Raw genomic sequence first — 13,823 nt, forward strand, 5'->3', positions numbered from 1 at the left:
CCATGAAAAATTTACTAGAGCTGAAAAATTCAGTAAAGTTACAGTTCATGAAACTGATGTACAGAAATCTGTTGCATACCTGTACACTAATAAGGAAGGAGCAGAAAATGAGAAAAGAACACAATTTCATTTTCAATTGCACCAAAAATGATAAAATATCTAGGAATAAACTTAACCAAGGAGGTAAAAGACCTATACCCTGGAAACTATAAGATACTGATAAAAGAAATTCAAGATGACACAAAGAAATAGAAAGGCATTCCATGCTCATGGATTGAAAGAAAAAACTATTGTTAAAATGTCCATACTACATAGAACAATCTACAGATTTAATGCAATCTCTATCAAAATATCAAAAGCATTTTTTATATAACTGGAATAAACAATTTTAAAATTTGTATGGAGCCATGAAAGACTCAGAATAGCGAAAGCAATCTCGAAAAAGAAAAACAAAACTGAAGGTATCACAATTCCAGATTTTAAGTTATATTATGAAGCTGTAATAATTAAAAGAGTATGGTACTGGCATGAAAATAGACACATAGATTAATGGAATAGAACAGAAAACCCAGAAATAAGCCCAAAATTATATGCTCAATTAATCTTTGACAAAGCAGGAAAAAATAATGGGAAAAGACAGTTTATTCAACATATGATGTTTGGAAAACTGGACAGCCACACACCAAAGAAAGATACTGAACCTTTTTTTTTTTTTTTTAAAGATTTTATTTATTTATTTGACAGAGAGAGAGATCACAAGTAGGCAGAGAAGCAGGCAGAGAGAGAGAGGAAGGGAAGCAGGCTCCCTGCTGAGAAGAGAACCTTTTTCTTTCATTGTACACAAAAAGAAACTCGAGATCTGAAACCATAAAAATCTTCTCACATTGGGCAAAGCAACATTTTTCTAGATAAGTATCCTGAGGCAAGGGAAATAAAAGCAAAAATAAAGTATTGGGACTACATCAAAATAAAATGCTTCTGCACAGGAAGCAACGAACAAAACTAAAAGACAACCTACTAAATAGAAGGAGATATTTGCAAATTACATATCCAGTAAAGGATTAGTATTCAAGATATATAAAGAACCGATACATCTCAATACCCAAAAAATGAACAACCCAATTAAAAATGGGCAGAAGACATGAACAGACATTTCTCCAAAGAAGACATGCAGATGGTCAATGGACACATGAAAAAACGTTCAGCATCATTCATCATCAGGGAAATGCAAATCAAAACTACAATGAGATATCACCATACACCTACCATGAAAGCTGAAATCTAAAACACAAGAAACAACAAGTGCTGGAGAGGATGTAGAGAAAAAAGAACCCTGGTGCACTGTTGGTGGGAATGCAAATTGGTATAGCCACTGTGGGAACGAGTATGGAATTTCCTCAAAAAGTTAAAAATAGAACTGTCTTATCACCCAGCAATCACACTCCTGGGTATTTATCCCCAAAATACAAAAATATTAATTCAAAGGGATATGCACACTTATGTTTATTGTGGCATTATTTACTATAGCTAAACTATGGAGGCAGCCCAATTTCCATGGAAAGATGAATGGATAAAGAAGAGGTGGCATATATACTATACCATATATTTATATAATACTATATTATATATAGTATAATAATATGTAATATGACGTATAATAATATATAATATTATGGAACATATTATGGAATATTATTCAACCACAAAAAAGAATGAAGTCTTGCCATTTGCAACAACATGGATAGAGCTAGAGAGTATGATGCTGAGTGAAATCAGTCAAAGAAAGACAAATACCTTTTGATTTCATTCATATGTGGAGTTTAAGAATCAAAACAAATAAGCATAGAAAAAAGAGAGAAAGAGAAACCGAGAAATAGACTCTTAACTACAGAGAACTGCTGGTTACCAGAGGGGAGGTGGGTAGGGGATGGGGAAAATAGGGATTAAAGAGTACACTTATCATGATGAAAAATAAAATAAAATAAAATAAAATAAAATAAAATTAAATTAAATTAAATTAAATGATTTAAAAAAAAGTCTTGGAGACAGAAAGCAGAATGGAGGTTCCCAGCAGCTGGGTAGGGAGAATGGGGAGTAGTCTTTGGGGCAGAATAAGGAAAGAGCCCAGAGATGAAGGAATAAAAAAAGGGTGATGATTAAAAAAATTTTTTTAAAGATTTATTTATTTGACAGATAGAGAGTACAAGCAGGCAGAGCAGCAGGCAGAGGGAGAGGGAGAAGCAGACTCCCCACTGAGCAGGGAGCCTGATGTGGGGGTCGATCCCAGGACCCTGGGATCAAGACCTGAGCCAAAGACAGCTGCTTAACCTACTGAGCCACCCAGGCACCCCCAAAAAGGGTGATGATTTAAGAAAAAAAAAGTTTGAGGTAGACAAGAAGAAATTTGAAGCTGTCACTGGATTAGCTTCATCGTGGCACAGGCGCTGGTGGGATCCCCTGAGGGTGGAGGTGTATTGCAGACTGGAGCAGAGAGGCTGAGGTCTGGGGTCACTTGTGGAAGGGAGGCATGAGGGACCAGCGAGGAATGAAGGAAGGAGGTACCAGGTGGCAAGGAACGCTCAGCGGAGGGAAGCTGTGTGGGGGTACAGTGGACACAGCACCGTGTTTGGGGGCTTTCTTTGGCTCTCCTCATCTACCTGGGGATGCAGGGGGAGAAAGCAGATAGGGGGCTGGTGGTAATCCTGGACGGAGGGTTCTCAAGGTGGGAGGAAGCAGCTTGGGGTGCTGACAAAGTCTGAGCCTGCCGGAGTGAGACACACACCCCACACCTATATTTGGGAGGGGGTCTCTGGAGATAGCTTTTGGGGACCAGATTGGGAGGGGCAGGGAAGGCCTGTGAGCTGTGTGTGCTGTGAAATCTGTGCCTCAGGTCTCACAGCCTTGGGGGAGCTCCTAGGAAGCCCCCTTGCAGTACAGGGGCAGCCTGTAACGTTTGTAACGTCAAAGGGGCTGAGGAAAATTCTGAGCGATTGATTAGTCAGGGTGAAAGATGTCTGCAACGCTAGGTTTCGGGGCCAGTCTATGGGATCTCTGGGACCGTTAGACACAGTTTTCATACTGACAGTGAGATATCCTGAATTGGATTCAGCCTTCCTAGCAGGAGTAGCCTGGGACCCAGCTAGAATTTACCGATTTATTTCAACTAGACTTTACCTATCATAGAAACTGCTACATGGTAATGACTGCAGACTGCTATTTCTCTCCTGCAGGACCCTCAGCTAGAAACCTCTCTGCTGTTTGAATGTATGGTTTTGTTATCAGGGATGATGTGGGGGGAGTGCGGTCATGGGAGCCCAGGACATTTTTACCAGCATTCAGAAAGAAGAAAAAGACTGCATTTCACACACTGAAAGGTGTTAAAACATTAGAATTCTCCAGATGGCATGACAAAGAGGATTCGGTTCCAAATTTACTGCCCCCAGGGATGGTTTCGCTGGAGTAAGAACAGCCCAGCCGGGAGAGTTATCCTGACATCACAGTAACTCAAGGGAGGTGCAGCTACTTTTCCTAGGAGCGTTTTTTAGAAAGGCAGACGGGCTACCTGAATGTCCTCAAGATTGCTCCAGGACTTGGGGTGTGTGTGTGTGTATGTGTGTGTGTGTGTGTGTGTGCTGTTCTTAGTTCTAATTCTAGACTTTTCTATATGACTGAGCAACTTGGTAATTGGAACCCTCTTGAAGCACACATGTCGTTGTCTTGTATCCCCAGAGCCTGGCATCTAAGCCGCGTCATGGATTTAATACACAAGGAATCACCAGTGGAATAGAAATGAGGTGGCCACACAGTAATATAAAATATTCACATCGGAGAGCATCACCTCCTGCTTTCTGCCTTATTAGGGGAAGGGACATGACTCTGACAGCTGGAATGGTGTTGACTAAAAGCCTGCATTCTAGAGAAGCAGGCTGCTGGGAGGGAATCCCTGCTTCACTGCTTTCTAGTTGAACAGCCTCACTGAGCTATAGTATCATTATCTGTAAAACGGGGACAATAGATTTGTGCCTCCTTCACAGATCATTGTGAGGATGAAACGAGACAAGAGAGAAGAAGCCCCTGGCACACAGCAGAATCACAACTGTGCTTGGGGGTTGGAAGTCTCTTTACTATCAGGATTCCCTCTTCCCCTCAATCCTAGGATTCACTTTTCATTTCTGGCTGGTAGCCGAAATTGACAGAACCTTGGGCAGGTGCCCAGGTCAAAGCACATCCTGAAAACCTGCTTCTTGAAAGAATGTATGTTGAAAAACATTAGCTCTCAATCTCTGGGAATTACAAAACACATACATTAGTCTTACTAAGCAAGTGATTTCAATATTACATGTATACAACAGAATTGTCTGACCCTTAGGTTTTGAGAACACAACAATTCACCGAAATTAACGAAAGTGTCAGGAGGTCAGTGGTTCTCAAATTTTACCACATGCGAGTTTCTGAACTAACTCAAAACGCCCCAGAGTCAGAATCTGAAGATCTGGAAAGGGGGTTGTCTCCAGCATCTTAAATCCATCCCCCTGACAGTTGAGGCAACACTTTGGGGCAGCCTAAAGGTCTCTACCAAAAAACTCTAGAGGTCACTTCAAAATGTGATGGGTGCTCAGCCAAAAGCAGGAATCTGTTTGTTCTTTTACTTCTCGGTGTCCTTTTTTCTCCAATGGGTGAAAGAAGCATAGGATTGACATGTCCTTCAGCCATTGAGTGGGCTGGGAGAATCTAGTGTTGAGCAAAGCAGACGTGCTTAAAGGATTTGGCATGAAGATCTAGAGTTCCTCAGACACACTCTGTGCCTGGAAATCACCCACAAGGGCTATGCTCTTGGACTGTAAAGCTAGGAGCCTCTGTTTCTCAGTCTGACATTTCAGGACGACTGTATATTCTCATTCAGGATTAAGGAAGAAATATTCTGCAGTGCCGTTATAAATAATTCAACATCTAAGAGAGCTTAATGTGAACCACAAGAATATGACCCACAGGATACTCCAAGTCCAAGAAGAATGCCTCCAGATCAGCATTCAAAGTCTGTTACTAGGAAATATATGCCAGGCCCCTCAGTGGGCAGGGGAGACATTTCTGTGCATTGAGAAGTGATTTTTCTAAGGAATTAGACTCTCCCGGAATCTGGACTCCTCTTTTAACCTCTGTCTGAGGTCACGAGTCTGTTCCGTCACGACGCGGTGATACCTGGCACCGGTCTCCCCTCCCCTGCTAATCTGCTGTCGTGAATGTTGCCTTGAACGGGTCTTAAGATTCAATTATTAATCAGAACCAATTTAACAGGCTGTTGGTGCCAGGAATGAATTTTTTTTCAATTTGCAAAGCTGGGATAAGCTGATCAAGGAGAATGGTACGATGTCACAGGAAATACATTAAGCTTCCCACGCCTTCCTAAAGAGCTTACGGAGGTTGACAAGAGTGCAAAGAAAGGTGTGTTTGGGTAGATGCATTACTAGTGGATGGAGAGTCACTATGAGGAATTTAAAAGCCAGAACAACCTCAGTTCAGATAAAGTTTTCTTAACTTGGAAGGAAGGGCCAAGTTGCTATACTCTCTCTTGTAGCCACAAGAAGCTACAAGTTTATTAATTATCTCATGAGGTGCCACACTTCAGACAAGAGGGTGATAAGGGACCTAAGTCATTTGCAATATGCGGGGAGTGCAGACGGTTGTGCTGAGTGCAAGAAAGAGATTAAAAAAAAAAAAAGATTTTATTTATGTATTTGAGAGAGAACGGGCAGGGGGAGTGGTGGAGGGAGAAGCAGACTCCCTGCTGAGCAGAGAGCCAGATGTGGGGTTTGATCCCAGGACCCTGGGATCATGACCTGGGCTGAAGGCAGCCACTTAGCCAATGGAGCCACCTTGGTGCCCCTGAGAAGCTACATTCTCGGAGAGGAGCTCTCATAACGAATGGACCTCACCATGGAACCCCAGCTGTGCAGTGCATGCACGAGGTCACCTCAAAAGGTGGCCGGGTGCTTTTCCAAACACAAGAATCTCTTTGTTTTTTTCACTTTCACATTTCTTCCTTTTTTCCTCCTGTAGATGAATGGAGGCTAAGATGGAAATTACCTTTAGTCATAGACTGGAAACTTTTTCTGCCCCAAAGATTAGAATTTCACCTTGGGGCACCTGGACTGCTCAGTTGGTTGAAACTGCCTTTGGCTCAGGTCATGATCTCAGAGTCCTGGGACCAAGTGTCAGGGCTCCCCACTCAGCGGGGAGTCTGTTTCTCCCTTTTCCTCTGCCAATCCCCCTGTTTGTGCTCTCTTAAATAAATAAATAAAACCTTAAAAAAAAAAAAAGAATTTCACCTCTAACTCGGTGCAAGAATTAATACGATCATCTCCTATTCAGTGGGTACTGAGGTATACGCAGTCAGCTGCATAATTTGCAGGCCCAGGGGCTAGAAGAAAATTGCTCAGAAAGTGGGAAAAATTGCCATTAAAGGTATTGCAATACGAAGCTTTTCCCTTCTTTCTTGTGGTCTCTCTCGCCTTGTCATGGCGTTTGAGTTCACTTGTTTTCTTTCTTTCTTTTTTCTTTTAAGATTTTATTCATTTATTTGAGAGAAAGAAAGAATGAGCAAGAGTAGGGTGGGGGAACAGAGGGAGGGAGAGAAGCAAGCCCCCTGCTGAGCAGGGAGGCGGCTGTGGGACTTGATCCCAGGACCCTGAGATCATGTCCCGAGACAGAGGCAGACGCTTAACCAGGTGAGCCGCCCAGGACCACCGCGCCAACTCTTTTTCTTGTTGTAAAATACACGGAACATCAAATTTGCCCCTTTTACCTTTTTAAATATGTTACATGTACATTTTACACATTTTTAAGTGTACGGTTCGGTGGTATCAAATACATTCATACGATTGGGCAACCATCACGAGTCATGGCATATTTTATTTGCTTTTTATTTATTTATTTATAAAAGAATTTATTTATTTGAGAGACAGAGGGAGAGAGAGCACAAGCAGGGGAGAGGGGAACAAGGAGAGGGGGAAGCAGACTCCCTGAGCAAGGAGCCCTGGGATCATGACCTGAGCTGAAGGCAGATGCTAAACCGACCGACCCACCAGGCATCTCTTTATTTGTTACTTAATGTCCTTCTAGGTAAATAAAGTTCAAACTTTTAATTATTAGCATGAATTTTAGCGTTCATTTTTACATTGTGCCGTGCTAGCTTTAAATGTAAATGTCAGAGCATTTAGCTTATTTGTGCAATCCCTGAGATCATATAATTTGTTTTTCATCTCTGGAGGAGGCCTTGAAGTGGCTGGAAAATACCAACACAGGTTCAGGAAGGTTGGGAAGGAAGAGAGGGTTCCCCTAACTATAGGGTGGGCTGGAGAGAACTGGCTGGGAGCCCCTGCTCTGTGTGCCCACTCCGGCCTGATGACGTCAGCCCTCCCATCTGCTGACAGAGGGATGTATTGTTGCCTGGCTTGAAGCAGGTCCCTCCCCCCACCGTGGTCTCCCCAAACGTGGTGACAGGTTATCCCCCAGGGGATTGCAATCACTGTACTCAGTAACTGGATTGGGAGTGTCCCTTACTGAGTTGTGGCCTCCTGCCTGATGTCCACTGAAAAGAGGCAGCACTGTTGTGGCCCGTCCCCAGGATCCTGCAGGACAGGTGCACACAGCCAGGATCTTCCCCACCCATGCCTGCGCCCTTACTGGGGTAGAAGGTGGCAGCGGTCACTGGGCAGGCCCTAGAAGAAAAGGCTGGGCAGGCTCAGGTTCCAGGGGACAGGAAACGGGCAGAGAAATGCCCCTCGTCCTCTAGCTGGGAACATCTGCTGGGTGTGGCAGCAGGAAGCAGGGTCCCAGAAGCAGTCTCCGAGCCTCCCTACCCCTTTGCATGCTCCAAGCTTCCACTACCCCATCAGACTTCACTTACAAAACACAGTTTTAAGCCCGGGGCTGCACAGCATTCAACCCCAAGTGTGGGGTCCTTCTAAGCTTAGGACCCTACAGCACTATGTTGGTTGGTCCTGCACCCTTGGTGCTGACCCTGGTTGTGAGAGCAAAGATTGAGTGAGCCAGAACAGAATCAATGCCCCCTGGGGCGCCTGGGTGGCTCAGTGGGTTAAAGCCTCTACCTTTGGCTCAGGTCATGATCTCAGGGTCCTGGGATCGAGCCCCGCATCAGGCTCTCTGCTCAGTGGGGAGCCTGCTTCCCCCACCCCCCCGCCTGCCTCTCTGCCTGCTTGTGATCTCTGTCTGTCAAATAAATAAATAAAATCTTAAAAAAAAGAAAAAAAAAGAATCAATGCCCCTGTCAGCACCGCCAGCCCTGCCCATTTTCCGGCTCCCAAGAGGAGACCTCTTGGACCCAAAAACATCTCTGTGAAGAGTGGATTTGTTCCTTAGATAAAGCCTTTATGTCTCTCAGTACTGCCCCACGTTCGGCAGTGCCCTCATTTCTCCCCTGCCCACACAGAGTTTTAAGGACGGTGCTTTGTCCTGACCCCATTGCTGGGAGAGTGAGCTGCACTCCTTCTGGACTTGGAGTAAGTTTAAAATTTGAACACTGGTCATGGTTTCTTTTTGGGTGTTCCTTTGCAGCTCTCCTCTTTCTTGCCTCCCTCTCTCCCCCTCTGTCTGTGGAAGGGCAGATGAGACGTCTGTCTTTCAGTTGTGCTTTACAGTAGGTGAGGGGGGCAGTCCCTGCCGGGCAGGGTGCACCCTGCTGGGGAGGCCTTTGAATGCCTGTCTGGGGTGGGTGCCGGCTCTCCAGGATGGAGGGGGGCCCAGCAAGAATGGAGAAAAAGGAGGGGAAACGCTGCAGAAAATCACAGAAACAGAAAACGTGGGAAAGAGGGCATGGGAGGATGGATAAGGGGAAGAAGATGAAGGAAGGTGGAAAGGAAGGGAGCCAGCGCTTTGCCTGCTCCACTGACATACTAGAAAGAATAGAAGCCTGACACGATCAAGCTGCTGTCCCCAAGCAGACAACATCTGTGCATGTTGTCAGACAATGACCATGAGAACCAGCCACCAGGAACGTCAGCTCCAAGCCTCCTGCCGGCGCAGCATGCACTGGAAAGTGTGACTCGGCACGTTAGTCTTCTCGGTCCTTCCCGAAGAATGAGTGCCCTAGGGAGGGTGTGGGTGCCCTGGATGGAACTGGGTGGGGGGTTGAAATGGGCGTGTGACAGGGGACAGAGAAGAATGGCAAATCCTTTCTGGAGTTCCCAGCGGGGCCCTGTGCTGAGGAGAGCTGGGACATTTGATTCAGTAGAATCCTCACAGAAATTAATTCTATGTGAGCCAAAGGTACTCATAGGCTCAAGTTTTGGAAAACTTGACAAGTTTTGAAAACTGACAATGGTAGAACGAACTAGCCTCTTGGGTCCTCTTGGGAAAGCATCATTAACTCTCTCACTGTTCAAGAAGGGAGAAGAAAGGCAACTCACTATTTCAAAGGCTGGCAGCCTAGAGACAACACATGGTTTCGTTTGGACAAGCCTGGGATGCCACCCCAGAGACCCAGACTCCTAAGAAGCCACAGGCTTCCTCTCCTTCCTGGTCTCTCAGGCATTAACATCACTTTGTTCAGATTATGAGAGAGATCCCACCGAGATTCTCCTCACGGCTGCAGCAACACTCAACTTGCGGCAATATGAAGACTGGAGTACTCTGAGATACTTGCAGGGATCTCTTTCATGACCAGCGAGATGTGAGAACAACCCTTACCTTTAATTCAAGAGAGGAAGCTAACCTGTGCTGGTCCTGCTCGTTCCAGAGCAGAAATCCAAAATGGTGGTCCACGGGTCACCCACAACAGGGTTACATGGAACGATGGTTTCAAAATCAGATTTCTGCAACCCCACTTCAGAGCTACTATATCCCTGCGGGGCAGGGGTCAGAATCCACATTTTATTTATTTTTTTTAAAGATTTTATTTATTTATTTGACAGAGAGAGATTACAAGTAGGCAGAGAGGCAGGCAGAGAGAGAGGAGGAAGCAGGCTCCCCGCTGAGCAGAGAGCCTGATGCGGGACTCGATCCCAGGACCCTGAGATCATGACCTGAGCCGAAGGCAGCGGCTTAACCCACTGAGCCACCCAGGCGCCCCAGAATCCACATTTTAAATAAGCTGGAAGTTTATTATCTTTCATCTGCAGACATTTGTGAATCGGTGCTTGAAGTGGTTCTTGAACCACAGGCGGCCTCAGGAACACCCAGAGGTGGTTGGGCCCCATTCAGAGAGGCTCTGATTCTGTATGGCTGGGGCAGGGCCCGGGCAGGGCCTGAGAGTCTGCTTTTCCTCTAAGTTCCCAAATGATCCTGATGCTGCTGGTCTAGGGACCACGCCTTGAGAATGCCACTGGGTTAGAACAATTACCACAATTTAGGTTTGTGTCCATCAGGGGTAACCTACTTAACTGCTCTCAGGGAGCCCTGAGGACCAGAGTGTGGGAGGCCGGGGCGGTGGCGGGCTTGTTTTCTGTCCCTCTGCGAGGTGAGTGTCTGGGGAGGCCAAGCAGGGCTGCCCAGCCCCCAAGCCAGGCTGGGCTAACCCAAGGCCCTGGGGGAGCAAACGCGGGCTGGTGTGTTTGTCAGGCTGCTGGTGGCTGGCTTTTCAGACTCTCAGGAGCTCAGCTTGGTTTCGGGGAAAAGTGGAGGATCAGGTCTGTTCTAGGGCAAGCCTTGACGGCTTGGCCAAATCCCGGACTTCCGGCAGGTCCCACAACTAAGCTGGAATCGCTGAGGCATGAAAGAAAGCTGAGTTCTCATCCTGTGGTTGGGAGCCCACCGGACACGTTCACCTGACAGGCCTTCAGGCTGATGTTGCAGGGGCCTCAGGCCACAGAAGCTCCCTTTATTCCCCACATGGAAAGTGTTCCAGGCTGAGGCCTCCGAACACTTCCCGATGGCACGCAGGGGCAGCCCTCTGTGTGTGCATGGTTCCTCTCCCCCTTGTTCAGATGCCTGCAGTTACCCAAATGGCCACTAGAGGTCTCAGCAGGACAATGATTCTCTTAGGAAGGGCCGGGAAGGACGCAGAAGAAGCCGGGGAAAGTGCCTCTCCCACGGCCCCACGTATTATTCTCCGGCAAAGACAAGAGTAGCACGAGGAGCTCACCACCTCTGCTCGTCTGTCCAGTATCCTCAGTGGGGTCTTGCACGGCTGCCCAAGGAGGCTTTTTCCTCTTCATGCTGTGCTAACGGTTGTCCCTGGACAAGGGCTGGGAATTCTAGGGCAATGATGGTTGCCAGGAAGAGGCCCGTGGGCCCTTCGCATCATTTTCAACAGCTGCTTCCTCAAAAGGATGTGGTGGAGGGACATTTTTCAATCCAGTATGAGGTACCATGCAAACGCAACTTTAAGAGTCCTTTAACACAAACTTTCCAGGCAGATTTGGCCTCCTACCTCTCCACTCCACCAAAATCCTGGTGCTGAAATTCTACCCCAGGGATACTGTCTGAGGTCATGGCTTTTTTTGCGGGGCTACGTTCTGTACAGCAGCATTAGAACCTAAGAAGTGAGCAGGCAACTGTCCCTCTCTGTGATTCACGCCCCCTCCCTACCATACCCTGACCTGCTCTTCCCACTCAACTTTGAATCAGGGGCAGCTCCAAGGAAGACAGGTGCAGACCTAATGGGCTACTTTGAGAAAAGATGCACATTAAGCTAAACTTGATATACAGAAGCGAAAATGGGCCAAATTGTTAAATCAAGGGATGGTTCATTGTTTTATAAAAAAGATCCCTCGTTAAAAATGCCATGGATTTCCTATGGAAAAAGCAAGCTGTGTTAAAAATGACATTGTATATTTGGTTCATATCTGCCCTTCTGTAGTTTTATGTGAAGAAGGAGTGTATCTCACAGCTTTGCTGAAGGTGGCATCTGTGGGCCTCTGTTGGCTTTCCAATTACTCTTGGATTGCCTCAGAGACTTCCCTGGCTCTGTCACCTCCGTAAGCAACACACTGGAAAGAGACAACGTAACCTTGTTTACATACTGGGCTTGATGTCTTGCGGTGGAGAAGAGGAGACATCAGCTAGATAGCCCCGAACTACAGAAATCGGAGATGACGAAGTTTGGGGTTTGCTGCGTCTCCCTTGGTTTCACGGGACGGTGTGAAGAGGGCAGGCTGCTTGCTTCTCACCCACACCTTCTCCCTCCTGTTTCTGTCCTCGTTCACTTGGTAACAGAGACTCACGGGGCTCTTGCTGGGGTTAGCACAGCCTGATTAGAACTTTTTTCATAACTCTATAGTGGGAAATGAATACTGCGGGGACCCGCACAAAAGCAGTCGGAGGCTCGTGAGCAAAGTTAGCATTTATATACTTACTGAAACCAGCAGTTCTCACACTGGTTTTATGGGTGAGGAGCCTGAGGTGCAGAGAGGCACTGTAACTTTCCCAGGCTCACCCAGATATTTATGGCACAGCCAGGACTGGGACCGGAGTCTTTTCTTGGGATGTAGGTTTCTTTGGTTCCATTCACTTTTTTTTTTTTTAAAGATTTTATTTATTTATTTGACAGAGAGATCACAAGTAGGCAGAGCAGCAGGCAGAGAGAGAGAGAGGAGGAAGCAGGCTCCCCGCTGAGCAGAGAGCCCGATGTGGGACTCGATCCCAGGACCCTGAGATCATGACCTGAGCCGAAGGCAGCTTAACCCACTGAGCCACCCAGGCGACCCCCATTCACTTTTAAGAAGAAAAAAAGCGGGGGGTTCTCCCCCAGTGAGAAATGAGCTGGGATGATGCACTGGGGAGAGGCTTCGATGGAAAGAGGAGGACTGAGATTTAATCCAGCCTCTGCCCCACCATCCTGGGCAAGTTACTGTCCCTCCCAGTCATCGTCTATGAATTAAGGGGTTTGGAGTAAAGGACCCAACATCCCTGAGGACACGTCAGCTCCGGAATTCTGTGCATGTCTAAATGGCGGGGTGGGGGTCTCAACATGGAGGGGACGCATTTCATGACAGCCCCTTCAATTTTAAGTTCTTGTCATCTCTGACAACTAATTTGGAAAAGTTTCCTCCTTCCTGATGTCTACTGAACACACACTTGAAACTTCAGTGGGACTGAGGACAAGCAGATCCAGCCCCAAGGACAAGCAGATCCAGCCCCAAGGTCGTCGGCAGGTGGGGAAGTCTGTACAGTAAGACGGGGCCATATTTCAAACGTTCCAGACATTCTTTGTCAGGCGCAAATTTCTCCTCCGCCACTTATTCTATAAGTCTAGTTTACCACATATTAAATTCACTCGTAGTGGAAATATAGTTTATGTGGATTCAGGGAGCACCAAAACACCATTGTGTGAATGAAGCATCATAGAGCCCATCATTTGGCCTCAAACCCATTATTCTCCATGATCACACATTTAACATCAGGTATGTGTCCATCATATACATAGGTACAGAGGAAATAATAAAGAAACGAGGTACTACTTCTCACCATGGCTCATTTCAGCGCCGCCACGGTAGGATGGTATTAATTTTCACATAACGTTCACCTCTACAAAGACTCACAGAACTATAGTCTGCTTAGGCTGGCAGCCCCAGAAGGACAGTGCACAGCGAAGGCGTGCCATCGGCGACCACGACCAGCATGGAGAAGCCCACAGATGTTTCCACCCTGTGAAGTCGGGCGTCACCGCCAGAATGTGCGCACATGCCCAGCATCCTAAAAGCTGATAATCCGAGGGCTCATTGTCCGAGAACAATGACCTCACGCATTCCCCAGGAGTCCCCGGCTCCTCCCCCAGACAGGTGCCGGGCTGACGGCGGCACATGCTCTGGCTCCCGCCCAGGCGCCAGGAGTGGCAGGAGAGAGAAGCACAAATATAAAATCAGGAG

The 13,823-nt window shown here is 46.8% G+C and overlaps 1 protein-coding gene across 2 annotated transcripts in view; it reads right to left on the reverse strand.

Annotated features, from left to right (window-relative positions):
• Nucleotides 1-13,823, reverse strand: part of LHFPL3 (LHFPL tetraspan subfamily member 3) — a 577,016-nt gene that overhangs the window by 46,410 nt on the left and 516,783 nt on the right. The gene's annotated exons all lie outside the window — the stretch shown is intronic.

The sequence above is a fragment of the Neovison vison genome, chromosome 4 (genome assembly GCF_020171115.1).
Source record: "Neovison vison isolate M4711 chromosome 4, ASM_NN_V1, whole genome shotgun sequence".
In the NCBI taxonomy this organism is placed as follows: domain Eukaryota; kingdom Metazoa; phylum Chordata; class Mammalia; order Carnivora; family Mustelidae; genus Neogale; species Neogale vison.